Genomic DNA, 15071 nt, shown 5'->3' with positions numbered 1-15071 from the left:
TTTTTTTGTTTTGTTTTGTTTGTTTGAATGAGATGAAAACCTTGAATTTGCCCAGTTGCTTCTAAAAGTCTTTGGGAAACATATTTTTCCATTAGATTATCTCATTTTGCCCAAGACAAAGACATGAAGAACTGTCAGTGTTTGACATGCAGAAATTTTGTTTCAGTTCAGTCTGGTTTTCATTGTCCTCTAAGCATCAGAATACGGTTTTGCACCATTTCTAATATTCAGTACGAACACACATCCAGTTTTGCATCCCTTTGCAATGGGATGAAGGTCTTCAGCTAGGGAGACCCAAAACTGAGCAGCTTTTTGGCAAAGACAAGGGCTTTGGAGCACCAGTAGTAAAGCTTCTGACCTTCCTCCCGACCCCTCAGAGATGAGAGCTCACAAAGAAAAAAGAAAGAAAATCCAGATAATTTAACTTATTGCATAAGGAATGTTATTAATTCTATTGCTGAATCACTTGGAAGGTCATTTTAGATACTCTGTAGGCACTAGCAAACGATAACCATCTTTTGTGCAAGGAAAAATCCCAAATTCAGCACCTCTTCATAATTCTTCTGAGAATCCCTGCTCAGCCCCCACCTCTGAGAGCAGCTTTCAGCAGATTGGTTCTTTGATTCGGCCACCGTTCAGCAGCATAATTCCTACTGCGAGTGCAGGAGAGGTGGTGACAATGAACCAGAAGGATGCACGGAGTTGGGAGGGCTCATCCCTCTCCACAGTATGGTGGATTTATGTCACGGGAACGATAAGCAAAATGAGCAAATCACTCGTAGCTTTCAGTGGCCAACATGCTCATTGGTAATGGGCCTCGTGGCCCATTTCTGTTTCTTAGCAAATGAAGCATATGGTGAAAATACAAGGAAAGGCAGCCAGCCTATACAGAGTTTGTGACATTAAGCCAGGATTCAGAAATTCTACCCAGACCAAGTCCACAAACCATCTCAACAGTACATAATGAAGACATAAAATATCCTTTGCCTGGAAAACAAATCTAGCTGATTATCTCTAGATGTAATTTATACCAAGCTGGTAATGAGAGGAACTGGTAGCATAATGATTTATTTAGAAAAGTTTTCTAAGGAAAAAAAAAATAATCACATCTGGCCTTAAGAAATATATTACTTAAAGAAAAACCCATACATATACACCTAGTACTGCTGCCAAAAAGGAAACTTGGAAAGCATAATAAAACAAAATACCAAAGCTTTGGAGACTTCAGAGCATTATGCACTGGCACAAAACCATTCTTAGTATCTTTACACAAAGGCAGCATGCTACAGGCTGAATGCCAACCCAATCAGATTCATCATTCCTCCTTACTTGACCCGTAAGACACACCTCAGTTTATAGGAATAATGATGTTAAGATTGATGTTGATTAAACATAGCAAAACATTTTTGTTATATACAGTTTCCAAAGTGCCGTGCTGCTTGAGCTCACCTGTGTTGGTTGACCTTGGAAGTGCTTGAGTCACGGGCAGTTCTAGCTGTAGTCTAAACAACCATCTTAAATCACATATGTTGTCATGTTCTCATTATCTGGACTTTATACTTTCCTACCATGGAAAGGTTTTCACATAAATCATACAGGAAATGAAGGAAAATGTAATTACAGTGTCCAACATCACCAAGGCAGATAGATAGCACGAGGCACAGAAGAGAGTTCAACAGTCAGCTTTCAATAAATGCCACCAGGTAGGAAGGATCCGAGTGCAGCATGCATCACTAAGCCACCTGCTTCAGAATTATATCATTATCTCATCACAGGAATAAGGGGTTATAAGGTTATGGCAGTTTCAAACAATCAGCTTTAAGCAGATTTCTCAAAGGGACTTCCATTTTTTACTTTTGCACATCTTCATTTGGACTTTAACGTATACTAGAAAATTCTATTTTGTCACATTAAATTGAGTTATCTCAATGAAAACATTTCTACTAAGGTTAACCTGGATGTTTAATTCCATTAGCACCCTCAGTTTTTCAACATAACAAGTTTTCTCATAATAGCTTTTTATTCTCAAAAGGAAAAGACACAGCTATAGAGCTTTTGAGTATTCTGATGTGATTGAGCTGAAGAGATGAAAGCTACAATAACGAACAAAATCACATCTTTGCCCTTGATTTCAGCGGATGATAAATCAGGCCCATAGCCTTTGCATTAAATGTCCGTAACCTTTCCAGACGGGAGCACAGAACACCATCACGTTTTCAAGGGGAGATGCTTTCTTAATTCTTTTTTACAGGATAAAAGTCTTGGGATTTTGGCTTGTTTGGATATGGGGGAATCCTCAATGCTGGTACAAACAATACAAACAAAGTTATAATATAGTTGGAATCTCGGTGTTTCAAAGAAGCTCAAGTAATCCTTTCCTCCAAGGACCTCATGATGCAAACACCCGAGCCTTACGCTGCTACTAAATCAAACATTAACATCCACGTTATGGAGGTTATGCCATTTTTCTTAAGTTTATCTATTGTGTTCAGTGGTCTCGTGGTATTTTTATATGTTTAGTAAGTGGAACGTTTTGAGAAAGCCCCTTAATAGACAGCATAGGCTTAGCTAAATTACATATTATGTGATACGTGCTCTACAGATGCACACAGGCAGACTCCAAGGCTCAGCTCGTGCAAAGCAACTTAAGCCTTGGTAAAAGGATTGTGGATCACAATCTGTTATTATTATTCAGTTTTTCATTGATGTTGCACAGCAGAAGTGTAGCAATCAGCTTCGTGTTTTGCTCTCCTTCCCTGTTTCCTGATGATGGTGTGACCATGTCCTCCTGTACCCACAAAAATTCATTTTCACATATTTTTCAAAAAAAGCCTATGTTCTTAAAGTCTTAAGATACCCAGTTCTCTTTATAATTCAAGAATATATCCAAGAGGAAAACACAGAAATTGTATAAAAGGAATTAAAAAGGAATTGAAACTTTTTTTTTTCAGGTTCAATTACACAAGTCCAATGTCTTTATATACTCCTAAATCATCTTGGCTGTAACACTGAGTCAGTTCTGCTAAGTGGTTTAAATACCTAGAGAACAAAACTGAACCAACTCCAGGTTAGGAGTTATTTAGCTCAGCCTGTGCAATTTGTACGTACAGACAGACCTTGAAATTTGCATTCCAGTTTAAAGCACATGAAAGAGAGAGTGAGGTAATATAAACAATGAAAGTAATCTTAGAAAAAGACAGAACACGAGCCAGAGTTAGTTCTTTAAAAGTAATTTAAAAAAAAAAAAAAAAAGAAGCCTTACTTTTATCAGCAAAAGGATTTTCCTTTGAGGCTTCACTTCCATTATCACACAATGAATCTTCTGACATCAGAAACACAGATGTTCACTTAAGTCTGCACAAATGCCAAAAGCTCTTTGTCTTAATATCCATTCTGGAAGGACTTCTTTGTTAATGAGGACAGATTAGCAACTGATTAAGTAATGTTCCTGCATCTGCTGCTGCTCCTTCAATGTGGTCCAAGTTAAGTGCTATATGAAATGAGTCTGGAAGAAAGCAAAGTATATAATGAGCTTCATACAGACAGAAACCCGGTGAGGAAACAGAGTGAGAATGGTGTGCTGCTATGGTTTGTAAATGTAACAGTATGTATCTGAAGTTGATGGGTCTGGCTATGGAAAGTAGACCCAGCGCCCCTACATCTGTATGCAGCAGTAGGCTAAGCGCAACCGTCATGCTGGAATTTTGTTGGTCTGAATTAAGTGCATTGGTAACTTCACATTTAAATGTAGCTTTCCGAGCTGAAAAACCAGCCTGTGGATAGGCTTCTTGCTACACAGGTAGAGACAAAACCCCACGTAAAGAGCAGTGTTTCAGGGGGGAACTCACAGGACTCGGTATCTCCCTCTGGGCTGAAGGAATCCGGCAGTCTGCTCTTCTGCACGCTTCTTGCAGAGAGAGCAGAAGACTCCACCTTGTGGTCATCTACTTTAACTGCACACTGAGATGTGCTGCTGGGAAGCTAAGAGAACACCAGGAATGCTCAATTCACATGGAGTTAACGTGTGAGTCAACAAACAGTTAAACCCCTACAAGAAATCCAGATCAACACTTAAAACTTAAAGGCCATCCCTTGGATATCTTAATAAGAATGCTGATTAATTAAATAGGGAAGAAAAAACCTGAATATTATAACACACAACGTGCTTTTCTTTTTTGAATACTTTATATTTCTTCCTCAGCATAAATATTCCATGCCCTGCTAAGTACTGAGTATCTGCAGAAGTCTGGAAAGATTAATATTGTTTTTATTGACACCTATCAATAGGAAAGCTAAGTGATTGGATACTTAGGCTCTCATTCAAAGCATGTTGAAGGTTTTCAGTAGGTTTTTTCAGCGCTCTCATAAGACTTTGAAAATGCCATAGTGGGACCAAGGAGACCCATTGTAAAGAACTTGAGAACATTATCACCATTTCTACAGATTGAGAACTCCACTTCCAATTAAATTCCCGTCCTGGAGTAGCAGAAAAGGTGGGAACAGAGTGCAGCTTCCTTCAAAGTCTTCACACACCCCTACCTGGAGAAAATCCATACATTTTTCTAAGAAACATCATCTGTGGAAAGGTTAAGTTCTCATAATAAATGAGATGTTTTTGGAGCAAAAAGAAGTGTCTGATCAGATGAGTAATGCGTTTTCCACGTTTCCTAGAAATATGTAATGTGACTCTGTTGTCTGACTGTCACAGAAAACAATTCTTCTTGTAATGATGAATAATACAGTGAAGGCACTGTAAATGCCAGAACACAAAATCAGCCAGGAACGCAGACCACATTATATGCCACGTTCACAGAAGATTTTGAGGAAGGTAAATGAAACATTTTTGGGGAATAGAAATGTCATTTGAACTGGCATAGCACCTTTCTGAAAACTCCTTTCTTGGCTGTTAGTTTAATTCACTGTTTACATACTACGGAAAAACTTCTTGAAAGAAAGTGATGGATCAAATATCAAGTGGACGTTGGAATAGATAAATACTGCAAAATATATGTTTCCAAGTCCAAGGTCCAGACGTTTAAGCTGCTCTGTTTAAGAACAAGAAGCTAATCCGATTTTGTTTTAATCTGATTTGGAACTTGTAACATGACCTAATATGAAGAAACCAGATCAATGAGATTAGGAACCTACACCTCTCTAAGGAAAAAGAGCCAATGGAATAATCCACAGACATACACAGAGACAAAACAATTGGAACCTGAGATGAACGTAGCAAATCAAGACTCTATCATTTGAGATGACAAGCAATCATTTCCTGGAACATTTTGCATTAATATGGTTTGTTGTAGATCAATCAGGAATTAAAAATACCTGAAAGGGTATGGCTGATGTCACTGGACAACAAATCTGCATTTTAGAAGAAAACTCTCATGCACCTATTACTGACAGTACATTGTCACCCTGGCCAGTGTAGAACCTAGCAAGAATTTCGGGAAAGGAAAGAAATGGCATAAAAGCAATTCCTGAAGTATTTGTCTCCTGATTAGGGGAAGCATCTGCCGGGTAAAATGTTATAAAATGGGGAAATGTAGCAATTTATCAGCTACCAGGCAGCGACAGGAAGAACTGGTGTGACATGCATCAAGATCTGATGCTGGAGCTCAGTTTTGGAAATAAGGAAGAAGTTTCTTACCATAAAGACAGTGAGGCAGTGGCACAGGTTGCCCAGAGAGGCGGTGGGTGCCCCGTCCCTGTAGACACTTCAGGTCAGGCTGAATGGGGCTCTGAGCACCTGATCAGCTGTAGGTGTCCCTGTTCAGTGCAGGGCAGTTGGGCCAGATGGCCTTTAAGTGTCGCTTCCAACTCAGATGATCCTGTTATTCTATGATTTTCAGTTATTCAGGATGTTACAACTCAAAACAATATATCCAAACCTATCTAAAAGCAATTCCTTTGTGAGACCATTATGATAAACAGCGTGTTGTCATCTCAAAATGTGCCAGAAAGTCCAGATATCAGAATATCTAAACGCCCAATTAGCTGTGAGTTTCACTGGTAGCTCATGAGCCATCAGTGTTTCAGCAAATATGAAGATGAATTATCAATTAAGACAAATTATTGAGAGGTTCCCAGGAACAGAAGTTACAGGGAATCATGGAGGTGCCTGAAGGTTTTATTTCAGTAATAAACATCTGTCAAAACCCAGATAACCATGTCAATGACTATAACTATTACATTCTTGGTAATTACACTTTGATTCAGCTCTCAAATCCTATTGCACATCTCAGATCTGTTTGACAACTGTTTAAATCAATGTATGTTGCTTTTTTCCCCAAAGGTAGATGGTTTGGCTGTTTAATCCTTTTCATTGCAAGATCATCTGTTGGGAGTAATTGTCACTGAGCATTTAAATGAGCACAACAATAAACTGCAATTTCCTGTTCAAATAGCAAGACAATTTCTTTTGTTTTAATTATTATTTTTTTTTGTACTTACGTCTGAATCATAGCCAACAGAGCTACCCTCAGTGGTGGACCAGAGCCAGGATGAAGCCAACATGGAAGCAAAGGACTGAGCCTCTCCAACTACCCATCTCTCCATGGTTTTTGGGTCAGGAGATTCTTGTGGCAGTCTTTTGCCATAGCCTCTGAAAACTGTGCACAGATAATCTTGATTTCCAGTGCATAAATCTCCCAGTGATAAACCAGGGGTATATTTAGAATAAAGGCATGAGCCATAACCAAGAAACCACTTCCACTCTCCCCATCACAGAAGGAAATAAGAGATGAACCTGAGGATGGAAATCAGAACAACACCATCACAAATCATAGAATCATTATGGTTAGAAAAGACATCTAAGATCAACTCCTACCTTCCACCTACCACTAACACTGCCCACTAAATCCTGTCCCTCAGTGTCACATTCTCACAGTTCTTGAACACCTCCAGGGACAGTGACCCCACTACCTCCCTGGGCAGCCTGTGCCAATGCAACACCGCTCTTTCTGTGAAGGAATTCTTCCTAATATCCAACCTGAACCTCCCCTGGTGCAACTTGAGGCCATTACCTCTCAGCCTATCACTGTTACCCAGGAGAAGAGGCCAAGAAGAATAGCAGTAGGTCAGCTTGCTAGAGATGTTGAGGACGTTCCCTTGAGGAATACGAAGAGAAATGATATTCCTTGTATGATATTTCTTAGAGAAGAATTCATTAAGTGAATAACCTGCACCTACATGCCTTGACAGTGTTGATCAATACAAATCTGTTTCCAAAGTAAACTTGCTTGGTCTCTGCCTTCCTATGAGCTGAATACACAAAACCCTCAGGGAAATGAATGCTATTTCTACTAAGCGAGTATCTTTCGTTTTGCTGGTTTGCACAACAAAGTGCCAAGAAAGAACGGAGGGAAGGAGAGTAAAGCAGTTATGAAAAGAAAGGAAACACCATCCCCAAGTTGAATTTAGCTGGTTGAGTTGGCCGGATAGGAAGAGTAAGGGTATAATCAGAGTTAATGGGAAAATAGAAGGCATCTAGTTGATGGAAGCATAAAATGGACAGGGCCTGTTCAGCCTTTCAGCCTGTCTGTGACACTGTTAAAGCTGTTAAAGAGTTGTCCTTCCAAAGCTCCTTAGGGAAGCCAGCAGTGACTCTGACAACAGCTCTGCCACAACTCATTGTATGTAACTTCCTATGAAGCTGAGGGTTCATCACGGCACAGGCTTTCAGCTCCGCAGCCCCAGGCTCTACACTCCTCCCTATTCAGACCATGGCAGCTCACAGGGCCCTGTGCAGGGCTGAGGCCTGGAAATAGCACGCAGCCCCAGAGCTGTGCAGCAGTGCACCCCTGCTAGCAAGTCTGGGGTGATTAGGGGGAAAAACAGCAGGCCACAAGACTCTGTTCACTCTGACTCAGCCACGATTTGCTGAGGTGAGGAAATAAAGCTTGCAAGCTGGCTGTTAGCAGCAAGGCACTGCGCAGTGAACATGCCCAGAATCCCCGCAAGATGGCTGCAGAGACTGCAGCATTGCAGCTGGAGCTGTGCAGTCCCGATCCCAGGGCTGGAGGCTCAGGATTTGAAACACACAGATCTCACTGAGATTTTTCAAAACCCTGTGAGAAAGGATGAAAACTGTAAATGAAACAACTCTTCTTTTTCGAGGTATTTTGTTTTCCTTTTGCTTCACATTCAGTTTTTGGTTATCATACGCTGCATAAACGCATTTCAAATAATCAGTGTCACATAATGCTTTTTTTGAAGGAAGATCTGAAGCCATTACACTTCTTTCCTCTGCAAATAAGCTTCTTCTGTTGATTGCACTGATTGCCAAGTCTGTCTTCTTTCTTGTATTTAGCTGTCATTTAGCTGTTCTTGTTTGTCATCCCTGCTCAGTATAGATGAGCTATTTCTTTGTATTTTCTGATAATTGGCCCTTGCACACCCTAACTCTACATTGGTTGTGAGTCTTAATCACACGTTCAGCCAAGCACACACGGACAAATCCAGACACAAGCTTGGGTATGAAAAGCCTAGCCAGTCACCTTGTCCTGATGAGGAAGATCAACACAACCTAAACAGAAACCCAAGCCAAGGATATTTACTCAATCTGTCTTAATATGAACAGCTGCAATCCACATTCCACCTCATCCTACCTCAGACTGTTTTAGCACAGACAGTGCAACAACTTCAACACAGGAAGATCTACATGTACTTACATAACTCTATGTTTTTGAGGTCTGAAGGACATAGCATTGATTTTAGCCTGGGAACATCTTCTGAAACAGATATTAAATGTCATCACAGTCCAGGATCTCATTACAGCCCATCACTAATTGCAGCCTTAGTTTATAAAGTCTCACAATGAAAGGCTACACAAGAGTCTCCCAAATACATCTCTATCCTGCCCTTGGCTGAAACCTAGCACTTACCAAGTTTCTCTGCCTTTCAGAGTTCTTATACTCTCCAGGGGAGAGGAAGCTTTTGTATAACCATTAAAGCAAAGAATATTGGGCTGTAGGCATGATTACTTATAGGCTCACATGCCCTTATAATGTACCCATTTTTCAGCCTGGTTCATGTAAGCTTAGTTAAAGTACAGATGTCAACCTCAGCAATAGCCTCATCAGGGGCCAGTACATATAAGGCCAGTACTATTACTGGCCTTGATTTCCATTTCAGGTCTAATGAGTAACACACTAATGTTATCCTTTAAATGTGACCAATCATCAACCATAATCCCTACCCTTACACAGATGCTTAGTATCTTTGGGTTTTATACTCCTCTTCCTGCCCCAGCAGCAAACAGAATTATTCAGCATCAGATCTCCATTGACCTAGGTCATTAAAAAAAAAAACAAAACACCAAACACACAACTTTTCAACGGAAATCAAACTTCATGGCTTCATCTTAACCCAGGGCCTTAATTTCCATGATTATAGGGTATGCAAAGTAATGTGAGTCACACAGATATCCGTTTGGATATGACCATAAGACTTTGTTCTCTGAACCCTAAATGTGCACATTTAACCTTCTGAAATCAATTTATATAGTCATTACTAGCTGTTGTTTCATGCTTGCGGATCTGAGGCTTGGCTCTTATTGAAGAGTTGATTGATTAATTCCAACATTGTGGAAACCTCATTTAGCTAGCGGGACGTTTCTGTAGTTTAATTCTCTAACTGAAAAACAACCACAAGAATACATTTAAATTATCTAATTTTGAAGCTCTGAAGCTTTTCATGAGAATTTGCATTTGGACATATGTTACTTGTTTTTTGAATACACTTTCAGTCATTGCGTCACTGAAATTAGACATGTGTATGCATTTACCCCTATTACCTACCAGGGAGTTTGAAGGGGCCCTTCCTACAGCCTGACTGCATTTTAGAACTTGTAAAAAGAGCGAGAATTATATATCTCAAAACAAGGTCCATCATATATGCCATGCAGAGGTTAAGGTTCTAGATCTGTATGAAAGGAGAGAGAAATGCTGAACCCAGGAAAAACTATTTATTTTAAAACTATCTCATTACTAAAGCAGAAAGGACAGTTAATCACTTTGTTTCTGTTACCTTGGGAAGCTGTTCCATTAAAGTAATTTCTCACTAAGAGAAAATACTGCATTAATATTTGATTCGAAATTAAGTGAAATTGTGATAATTTGAAAAAAAAAAACAATTGAAAATTAATTTCTTTCTCCATTTTCCCTTCTTATTTAATTCAATATGTGATAAAGAATCTGTGCAAATGAGAGGGAGCAGCTCTTTAAAGCCACACTTCACAGCTGAGAGAAAATAATGGTTAATGTACAATGTTTGGGGAAACTTGAAATCTTCAAAAACGACATGAAAACAATGGAACACTTTCATTCACAAACCATAAATCATAGTCTTTGAGGTATAAACAAAGCACGCTGAAATAGAATTGGTAAGTTTTATCCAGGCTTAGGAACAAAGGAATTTGCAAAAGGAAGATTCTTCAGTGAACACATGAAGTTCAAGAACTTATATTATCAGATGAATTACAGAAAGAGAATTACTTTCCCTGCTCAAGAAGTTACTCTTTTCTGTCTTTCACAGGAATACTGTAGTGGTTTGGTCATACTGCAGATGATTAAAAAAAACCCACAGCAACACAACAAAAAACTGGTAAGAAACACGCCTAAAATTGATGTCAATTAATACATAACTGTCAGAGACGTAAAACATTCAAGAAATTAGGGTATGTGCTGGAGCAGAACTAAAATTTATGCATCATCAGCTGAAAAAAGCTAGTATTAAATTAGCTTTAGTATTCTAATATAAATACTGCCTTTATATCTGTTCATTTTAAATCACAACCTCTCCTGAATGTGTTTAGTTTTCCTATAAATATGAGATACAGATTAATATAAATGTATCACCGCAAATTATGGAAACACATTAAAGGTATTAAGAAATTGTATGCGTTCGGATGATTTATGCTTGCTATCCAAAAAGGCCATATCAGATATAAAAGATAGACTAATCAAGTGTTGTAAGCTAATTAGGCAACAAAACAAGTGACGCTAAGAACAAGTATACATAAAATGGCCTGACAGTATTTAATATTGATGGTTTTGTTATTCCCATCTACTGCTATCCAGAACTGGTTTGCTTTTTTGATTCTGTTGATTTTTTTTTTTACTTCTAATGCCCTTCCATATGGTCCAATGATTCTGCACATTTAAACAACCTCCACTGATAGCTGACTTACTCATACCTTTCAGGAGGCACAGAGAAGCTGAAGAGCATTACAGATGCCCATTGGAAACATCCCTTATAGAAAGGTAATTTCATGCCCAAGAGAGAGAGATTTATTTGCCCACCCCCATCCCTGAGATTAAAGACAAATTACTGAGAAATCTTAGGGGAAAAAAAAAGCCTAATTGCTTAACAGAGAGCTAAGTGGCAATCAAAATAGACTCTTCGGTTTCACTAAACCTAGTATAGTAACCACGGACAATCATTTCTTTCCAGACTCCTAAAAAAACTTCCAGACAAAGCTGTCTTAAAAATCCTTATCTTGAGGAAATTCTGGCAGGGTAGCTGCATTGTGGGTGTGAGGAGTGCTTTACAGCAATTATCTCCTATTAGTGGTGTTTAAGTAAGAAATCAACATTCAGCTCTTCCCATACATAGACCATAATGTCCCGGAGGCGGCTAACTCATAAGATCAAAGAAGTATCTGTATATGAAATAGCGAAGCACAGTCCATCTCTTCTTTGGCTAATTAAGCAGCAAACCAGTATTAACAGCTTTGAGAAAATCCAAGAGAAATTTAAGCATCTGCTATTTTCCACTCCTCTCTTAGACTGGGCTTTCTTGGCATATGAGCTGTCTTTTGGCTGATTTCCACTAGAAGAAGGGAGCTTGTATGATAGGAAAAGTCAGGAAGAGTCCTCACTTTCCCACCATCCATCCTCACTCCTCTCCAAAAAAAGGGATAAGACCAATGCAATCTCTTCGGGCATGGAAGAACACATCACTAAATTATATTAGAAAATATACATATAGTCATATACACAGCTGAAATATTTTTGACCTATTTTGCCTAGACATGAAACGAATTGGGGATTCTTGATGACCCTTTTGGTGACTTCCTTTCTTGCCACCCCATCTGCTACAGATGACTGCCTTCCCGGCTGCTGCTAGCTGAGTTTGTGAAAAAGCAGGATTCCCAACAAATCAGCTAAATAAGAAAAAGCTTGTAACTCTCCTCCTCCTCAAATACTTTCATGTATCTACATTCTGTAAAAACTCTGTGTTCCCACATTTACCAGGAACTGCAAACATTACTGAAGAAGGAAAAATGCACATAACTAATCTTCAAAATGATACTGCATGAAAAGCAATCAGCCTTCTCCACAGAGTTTGACCTCTTTTATCAGGAGTTTACAGCAGCTGATGCCCAAAATAATTAAAACACTTTCTCTCTAAACAGTTCCAGCTTCGGTTGAGCAAGGCTACAGTGAAATGTAGTTTGGGGTCTCATATATAACACTAGAAAAGAAATCACAGCAGTATAAATTACATTTTGATCTCTAACATAGGCAGTTATTAGGCCAGATTCAGCAAAGCATTTAAGCAAATGTTTAAATCCCATTGATTTAAGTGGGATTTAAGCACATATTAAGTACTTAGTTGAATTGCAGCCATACTGTGAAGGGACTCTTAGAACAAGGAAAGCACAGTAGGCTTCGAGGATCTTTATTTACAGCTCAGATGTTAACTTAGCAAATTTAGCTCAGGAACTTGTATAATGCAAAAGGAGCCAAGGACAGACTGCAAGAACATTTGGTTGCCCTGGGTCACTCCAGGATAATGCAACATATCAATATGGGGGGGATTTAATTTCTAAAATACATTTATCTTATAATTTACCAAGTTTAAGTTACAATTAAGGTGCACCGCCTTAATGTGTCATTCAGCACTTTATTGTACATACAGACTTCAGATGCTGCCAAATTTCTAGTGCTCTCAGTTATTCATCTCTTGTTCTTCCCTCCCACTTTTAACCCCAACCTTCTGGTTACAGGGTGAGGAGGAGGCAGATGACATTTGCTGTTTGTCAGTCAGCTCTCACTGTGCAACTTAGAAGGAAAAAAAAAAGTTAACAGCACCAATCCGTCATCCTGGAATATGAAGGTGTGAGGGGATCAAACCAGACATTTCATCTCAGAGGAGTCATGCTAAAATTGGGTAATTTCTCTTGTAGGTATCAAAACTATGTTTAGTCTACATGTAATTTCTGAAATACCGTACATGTCACAAAGAATTATATTGCTTATAGGATGACTTATCATTTCTTTATCTTCTCGACTCTAGACATTATATAAGTTTGCTAACTCTACTGACACTACTGCAGATGGTTGAACTATTTCTATTTATCTTGCAGAGTAGGAGTTAGCTTTTTGGGACATTAATATTCCTCGTTGTCAGCTCTTCTTTTTGGGAAGAAGCCTATTTCTGGGGAAGTCTGGGAAACTTGGTTCCCTCGCTCTAAGAATAGCCCAACAGGAAACAGAGCATTATATCATGTCCAAGCACTAACATTTGTAGTGAAATTAGGACTCGGGGTTTTATGAAATCACCTAATAGTATTCGAAAATGGATTAGTTTTGAAATCGTTTTTTTTTATTGAGCAGAATGCTCTGAGGCTTAAGAGAAATTTTTCTGGGTGCTATCATCATTGCAGGACCCAGTTTAAACATGATTCAATATTAGCGAGCTTAAAAAAAAACAGCTTGGTTATATTACACAGGCTTATTTCTAAAACATTTTGTTCTATAGATAACATTGTCAAAGCTGATAATAGCCACAATTCCCATAAATAAGTAACGAGGATTATTTAATGTTAAATAAAAGATGAGCAATGTTTTTCAGGCATTTAACTGGGGCGGGGGGAGGGATCGTAGAGTAATCCCAGACTTACAGATAAAATCTGCAGATTTCTGCTGAACAAATCTGTGATATGATAGAAGCTACAGCTCACCTTTCCTGCTTCCTTCCAGATGGAACATTTTCGGAAGACCTTGTCTTATTCCAGGGAAGGTGCATGAATCCGCTTATAGCAGAGACACTGCAAAGACAGCATAGAGAATTATTCAATCAACTCACCAAAAAATCTCTTTAAAACACCACAAGACAAACTTAACTGTGTGATAAACTGACTTCTCTGTCACTGCATAAGTTCGTAATTCTCATAATTAAACTCTGATGAGGAAGTTGCAGTAACTAGTTAAAATATTGACCTTTGTGAGCCACAAGCATAGATGAGTACACATAGTGCTGAGTATACAAAAGACCAGCCCTGCTTCTTCTCACCTGAGTGCGTGCAAAATGCTCTCATTCCACCACTGAATTGCTCTGGATTTCTTAGTTCTGTGCTAATCCCAGCTCAAAATTTAGGACACAACAGTCTCTGAACTGAGGCCAAGTGTGTTTCTAGTGATTAGCAGATAAATCAGGAAAAATACTCAGCCCATTAGAGTGACTATACTCAAAAAAATATGATGGGATGAAATCATTTATTTAACACTGATTAAAACAGCAAAGGGGCACAAAGCTTTGTACTCTGAAGCACATTACCTGGCAGCTCCTACAGTTTATCAGAGAATGAAGAGTAACTCAGTCTTAGCAACAGCACTCATAATGTTATGACTACTAAAAAAAAAAAACGGCCACTGTAGACACTTACCCCAAAAGCAAGTTTTTGTATTGCTAAACAGACATTTACAATGGAAAGTGGTTTAATTTGTCTTCATTCTCAAGTGTGACAAAACACATCAGTCTCATTTACCTTCACAGCTGACCCAAGTCTGTTCCTCTGAACAGTATAGAATGGCTATGAAAGTCTGCTGTAGGAAAAAGAATTAAGTGAATAACTTCATAAGAGTGATGATTTTTTTTTTTTTTGCCTCAAAATACAGTAGGAGCTTTCCATACTTTGTGTTATCACTTACCAAAGAGTCTAAACTCCCCCCAAATAAGCCACATAGCTTATGTGGCACAGCAGTACAATATGTTCAGGTTGAACAGGGAAGAATTAAAGATTTTTCAATAAACTTTCTGCATGTTACTACATTGAGCTGATG

General features: G+C 38.8%; 1 protein-coding gene across 1 annotated transcript in view; it reads right to left on the bottom strand.

The window, feature by feature from the left end:
* The window catches only part of TMC3 (transmembrane channel like 3), a 36081-nt gene extending 21896 nt beyond the window's left edge, over positions 1-14185 (bottom strand). Inside the window, exons 1-5 of the mRNA XM_046899052.1 lie at positions 14133-14185; positions 13970-14056; positions 3849-3981; positions 3263-3505; positions 1450-1564 (exon numbers count right to left, since the gene is read on the bottom strand). The gene's annotated coding sequence lies outside the window, so the exon portion shown is untranslated. The remainder of the gene's footprint in view (positions 1-1449; positions 1565-3262; positions 3506-3848; positions 3982-13969; positions 14057-14132) is intronic.
* Positions 14186-15071: the final 886 nt, after the last annotated feature.

Source organism: Gallus gallus, chromosome 10, assembly GCF_016699485.2.
Source record: "Gallus gallus isolate bGalGal1 chromosome 10, bGalGal1.mat.broiler.GRCg7b, whole genome shotgun sequence".
Taxonomy (NCBI): Eukaryota; Metazoa; Chordata; class Aves; order Galliformes; family Phasianidae; genus Gallus; species Gallus gallus.
This window is presented reverse-complemented; position numbering and strand designations above follow the sequence as displayed.